Raw genomic sequence first — 6,501 nt, forward strand, 5'->3', positions numbered from 1 at the left:
TTTGAGCGATGATAGGTTGTTGTTGAATTTCATGTTGTTGTCGGCTTTTCTTTGAAATAGCTGATTTATTTCCACGGCCATTTTTTTCTGTTACGTTACTGTGATTGTTTATTTGTATTTAATGTTGTGTTTCAGTTGTTTGTTATGTGTACGATTTTGTTATTTCTTTTAAGTGTTTGTGTGTTCTATGTCATTTTATGGTTTTTTTTGTAGTTCTCTTTTTGGAGTATTTGGTGGCCCTGAAAAGGGCCGCTTGGTATGGGTTTTTGTTAGCGCTTGGCGCGTTTGTTTTGGCGATGAGCCTAGCTTTTTATGCTTCATTTCGCCGATTCGATGTGCTTGGTGAGTAGGTGTTTGCCGCCTTCTTGTCACTGTGTGTGCGTACATGGACAGTCTGCATAGCCCTTGAATGTGGTCTCGATTTTGATCAAACTTACAATTTAGGAGTATATATCAAAACTGATAAATGATTTATGTGATTACTGTAGCTATAGATAGGCTACATTCAGGACGGGCAGCGACGGGCAGTAATTAGTAGGCAAAACAGGTGTTTTTCACCGTGGGCAGAACTCGGTGCAATGATACTGAACATTAATAGTAAGCCTGTCACCTTGAAGGTAATGCTGTAGGTGAAACAAGGACTTCAAACGCACGATGGTACAAACAACACCACAAGTGAAACGTACACATAGAAATACACGCGTTCCTACGTTGTGCCCACCCGGGCCACGCGATTAAAATATGACTGATACTGCTGGATAGTGTTAATTTGGTCGGTAAACAGTCAATTAATAGTTTAATTGACTACCTGGGTGATTGGCAGGTCGTGTCCAACGACGCATATGCAAAGCAGGCCAAAAGACAAAAGCCCCCAAAGTTATTGACAGCTGGCCAGGGGTCACCATGAATACGTAATGAAGCTTCACTACGCAGAAACTGCGTAGTCAAGCCCTTCTTAACCGGTCAAACCCTCTTGGCATTTTCCCTCATGCTTTTCGTCTATATTGTTTATACCGTAGTCCAATCAACTCCTCTACACTTATAGTTCTTACTACCATTTTGGCTTGTAAATAAGGTCTGAAAGCCCGCTTACACAACAACGAAAGAATTATTTCGCATTTCGAATGCATAATTATGCGGGTTATGCCCTTATTATGAAATTCAATATATTTTATACCTTTGGGCAATTACAGAACGGTATGACCCCGTTTCATGTGGCCGCTCTGATGGATCATGCCGAAATTCTTCAAGACTTTCTAAGCAAGTAAAGAGATTTTAACAAAACTGATTCGGTATGATTTTATCACACATAGAAAACAAAGCAACTTGAGGTTTTCTTTTATAGAAATTGGTGATACTATTTTTGTGCTTAGAGCTTTCATTTATTGCTTTAAACCCTTGCATGTGTATTATTGAAGGTTTTGTTTTCGGATTCGATAAAATTACCTTTCAGTTTGTAGTGTTTTGAAAGATACAATATTGCCTATTTTGTCCATACAAAATTGTCAGAAACTTAACACTGACAAGCCACAATCCGTTAGAAATCAATTGATCATGTCAAATGTACGTTTCCATTTGTTTTATGTGAAGATTATGATTACAAGTAATTACGGCAATTCATTACGATAATAAAAGCCTTGTAAAATTTGCTTCTCACATACAGTCATCCGTTGTACCCTCGAATAAGCAGAGTTGAAGACAGATTACAATTTGAAAATTCGTGATTACAAGAACTATGGAGAAAGCATAATGGTTTTACCTGATAAGATAGTCGTACCTTTCACAAGAGAACGAGTACAAAACTTTCTTTGAGACACACGGACAACCGTTAATGCATCAATCGTTTCCACTTTATTTCACTGATACTAAATTGGGAAAAAATCAAAGCATATGGTTTTATTCTCTTAGCCATGAATGAATAAAAGTCGAAAAGGCGGGCTGCAGATGTCATACTTCAATCTTTATATCTTTTTTACGCTTTGTAATTGCAGTATGGACTATCGCCGTTACATTTTGCAGCATCGGGGCGAGATTGTGTTGAAAGTGTAGAACTTTTGGTGGCAGCGAAATCTGATGTAAATCTGGAGGACAAGGTAACGTGTTTGCCAGTATTTCTGTATTGACGCTAAATACAAGGAATTATAGGGGTAATGAAATTTGGTTTACTTCGTGTGCTCACTCATTGGAACTATCCCGTATGGCAGTGCATGTCTTTTGATTCATTATGTCAAGAAGAACTGATTTGATTCAGCCAAGTCTCGATCGTATTCGACCTCACAGCCTATGTCACCTACTGAGCTATCGCAGCCAGTGATCAAAACCATTGGGCTACATTCCAACTCTATGAAAAGGTAATTCAATAATCGAGTAAAGATGCTACAACGTTGACAATGAATCCTTCGAAGACTTGAAGTTCAATGAAGCACACACACGCGCGGCGCACACACACACACACACACACACACACAGATAAAGAAATAAGCATGAAAGTATAGAAATTTCAATCATTAATCAATACACTGCTGTACTGGGCCTTCGGCGTCTCTGTACATTGAGGTGGACAATTCAGTAGTAGCTCAAACGACTTCAAACTCGCAACCTATTAGAAGTCGGTGATCACAATAAAGTCACTCATGCATTTTCAGAATAGCTGCAGCTGATTAAGTGCACTTTTCTTTGGCTTTGATTATTTTAAAACTTATGAATGTGAATATTTTTTTGACTGTCCTCTTTTGGAGTACACATGAACACCCCTTCTAATGTAAATCTACAAATCAAGGTGATACAACCATCTACAGTGCAGCTCAACTTCTGCATGTATTTTCATTGTTACGTGCAGAGAAAACGAACAAAAGGGTGAACTCAGCAGTTAACGTTTAAACAAAATTTATTACGAAAATAAAACTAATTGCTAAGTCAGGGATAGAGTACAAGCTTTAAAAGTGTACAGACTACTTATCTCAGCTTGGACGGCAAAGCTCCAGTCTCAGAGTTGTAACAGTCTGTCGGATGAATGAACAGTCCTTTGGCTTGCAGGCTTGAAGTTGCACAAAGTCTACAGTATAAATCCAGCGTTGGCAGTGAAGGTCTTGAAAAGTCTTGAGAATGACTACTGCTGGGTTTCCAAACACATGTAGTAACACACAAGAGACACGATCCCAAAAGTCTGACTGGAAGCTGTGCACGTCCTTTTTATACCCATGTGCTTACATAAAGGCATATAAGAACAATCTAGAACTTTTATTGACATGCTAATTACTGTTCTAAAATTATCTCTTTTACACAACTAATTAAATTTCCAGAACATTCCAAACATGACTAATTGAATTCAAGGTTGTGAGGTCATTAAGGGTAGTGACCTTGAGAATGTTCTAGACTAATTGAACTCAGGTCATGATGAGTGTGGGGGAAATGACCTACATAACATCACAATAACATCTTACGTGGCATCTTAACGCATGCCTCAGCGATTTCAATCAAAAGTCGGAATAAGGTGCAGGTAGTTTTGTTTTGCAAAACACAACAGTTACTTCGCAAGCAAGGTATAGTGCTTGAGACACTGACCAAACCTATAGCATCTTTCGGTTTTCACAAGAGAAATCATTTTAACACGGTGTTAGCAGGCGATGTGTGTTAAGGAGACTGCATGAGGTCGACCAATCTAACCCATCGGATCGGTCAATTATATGTTCAGCAAGACAAACAGCTGGTGTCATATAATTTTAGCATCATTTGTAAAACACATGTATGATATTGGAAGTTACTGGGATCAGTACGTATGTATCTATGTGTACTTATCTATGTATGTCCGCCAACTTGAAAAACTTGATAAATGGAACTTGTGTCACCGCAGTATTTGGTATGAAATTGTGTCATTTGTTGAAAATGACAGTTGTTCACAACAAATACACATATTTGTCTAAATCTAGTAAGCTTCGATAATGGAATTTGGATAGTTGGTACATGTATTCCTAGGGATACACCCACTGAGGGTTGTTCAAATGGCATAAATTTTGAAATTGTTCAAACATTCCTTGTTGCTCTTTAAAATCTTTGAAAATTTAATATATACGTCTATCAATATATATAGCCGCATTTTGCCTTCATTTACCTACTGTAAGGTAACCAAAGTTGCTGTATTTGAAAATTACCAAAGCGTAACTTCTGAGATTCCTGATATTATACCATAACATCAGTTCGTTTATTTCACTATTTCTTCTTTGCTCTCACAGACAGGCAAGACAGCACTTCATTTTGCTGCTGGAAACCAAACACAGCGAGCTGCTGACATTGTCAAGATACTGTGTTACGCTAATGCCAAAGTGAATATTGCAGACAAACAGGTATATCATTATCAAAAAGAAGCATGCCAATGTATATCATCAATTTCACTTGTCATCATCATAATGACAAACCTAAATTCAGAGGATACGAAAAACCAACTAATTCCATAGACAACACGCATTGCTTCTATTGACGTCATATAGAAGACTTACTATGCAAGTAGCAATAAAGAGGGTCTCAAATGAATTGAAAATACTTTGAAAGCATAATATCCATTCTTGTCTTGCAGAAGAAAGACACTCCCCTCAATATTGCTGCAAGGAATAACAATGTGAAAGCAGCTGGTTTTCTCATAGATAGGGGAGCTGATATGAATGCTCTGAACAAGGTAAGTTCTGCTACAAGTACAGCAAAATTCCCTAATGGTAGCCACTTTCTCAACGGAAGCCATATGCTTAGGTAGATCGGTTTTTAAAAATGATTGGAGTTTATACTGTTATAATAGGAAACACGACAATTCTCAGCGGTCCATTAAACAATAAACTTCAAACACATCAATTTCAAGTGCCTGACTTGTTTAAGGTTCCTGCATACAAAGAGACACTTTCAGATTTTTATTTTTTTCATTATTTGAAGAAGTCCAACACCCAAATAAAGTATATGTTTTCTGAAAGCCTTGATATTGGGAAATCCGACCTTACACAGTACACAGTCATTATTTACATAATAGTCCCGTGACAAGCGTTCTGTTGAACCTCCAAAACTCGATGTTTAGGAGTTCTTCAAGTGAGAACAAAATAAATATCTGAAAGTGTCTATTTTGTATGCAGGATCCTTAAGTGGTGAACGAAAAGTCTTCTGATACCACTTCTTGTCACGATCACTGACTAAAACAAAGACTTCTTCAAATGTATATCTTTGACGCATAAGCCATAGCGTAATAAACGACATACGGATTGCTGATCTATTCAGCATTAATATTTGTTACAGTTATTACGTAATACTGCTTCAATTTCCCCGTACAAACTATTGAAAGATCACTTTCTCTTTTAACGGAACGGAAACTCAAATATAAACTGAACGCGGGAGAGAAAGTTTCCGTGTTAAAACAAGATATTCAAGAGTACAGACTGTTGGTCGCATTGTTTTCTGTATTATATTCAAAAAGATCATGCCAGACACTCCTGCAAATATTGAAATCATTTAGTCACTCTTTCCTTACTCTTCAACACGTCATTATCTGAGGTACTGGAAACATGACTTTATCCTTTATTTCATGATGACGCTACCTTCACCAAAATACTTTCATTAACATACACTTTTGAAGAGACTTGTACCCCTAAGATATTTTTGCTACTTTATAAAATCATGTGTTCCTCAATATTGAATAATTACCTCACTAAAATTATCCATTTTTAATTTCATGTTTTGTTTTACCTTTCTTGACATAATACTTATTCACATGTATATGTTTTATTGACAGCGTGGTAAAACACCAATTGAACTTGCCCTAGATGGACATTGTGCTGAAGTGGCATCGTTGCTTGTAGAAAGGGGTGCTGGGGCAGATACTTAACATTATGCCTTAATTGGCCTAAAAAATAATTGAGCACAGACGTAATTTATTTAAGCAATAATGCACCCCTCCCGGCCCATAATGACGAAAGCATACTTTGCACGACATAATGTACGAGGAGAAGCCGAGTACATTATGAAGTGCAAAGTTTGCTTGAGTCCATTATGGGCCGGGAGGGGGTGCATTATTGCTATTATTTATAGTTTTGGCAATGCCAGTGAATTTGTAGTTGTAGAAAACGAATAAAAAAGGAAATTTAAACTGAGTTTGAAGCCAGTGAGCGTCTTCCAGCATGATCGGCCCGGACTCCACACTGCACACGGTGCACTGCACACTGCACACGCACGTTCAGCACAAAAAATGACCAGCACTTTCACGGTTCATTTTGAATTGAAAAACGATGTATTTTCGAAGGAAATGAAAAGTAACTGCCTCCCTACCGTCAATATCAAACTTGAAACATCACCTTTAAATATCATGCATTCAAAAGTCGACACGGTGAAATGCCAGAGATGAAGAAAACGGAATGTTCATGCATCGACATCAGCATGATCAGCGAGCTGCATGCTATGGTATCAGCTGATCAATACGATCGTTATTATGTCGCTAGTAGTACAGCATTCATTGCTAACGATATCAAC

At 37.7% G+C, this 6,501-nt stretch overlaps 1 long non-coding RNA gene across 1 annotated transcript; it reads left to right on the forward strand.

Moving 5' to 3' along the window:
- The first annotated feature begins 1,198 nt into the window (after positions 1-1,198).
- On the forward strand, positions 1,199-5,878 carry LOC139139634 (uncharacterized). Its single transcript, XR_011553848.1, has 5 exons — positions 1,199-1,292; positions 1,992-2,093; positions 4,233-4,343; positions 4,574-4,672; positions 5,768-5,878. It is a non-coding gene; the product is annotated as an uncharacterized lncRNA (long non-coding RNA).
- Positions 5,879-6,501: the final 623 nt, after the last annotated feature.

This window comes from Ptychodera flava, chromosome 9 (assembly GCF_041260155.1).
Source record: "Ptychodera flava strain L36383 chromosome 9, AS_Pfla_20210202, whole genome shotgun sequence".
NCBI classification, from domain to species: domain Eukaryota; kingdom Metazoa; phylum Hemichordata; class Enteropneusta; family Ptychoderidae; genus Ptychodera; species Ptychodera flava.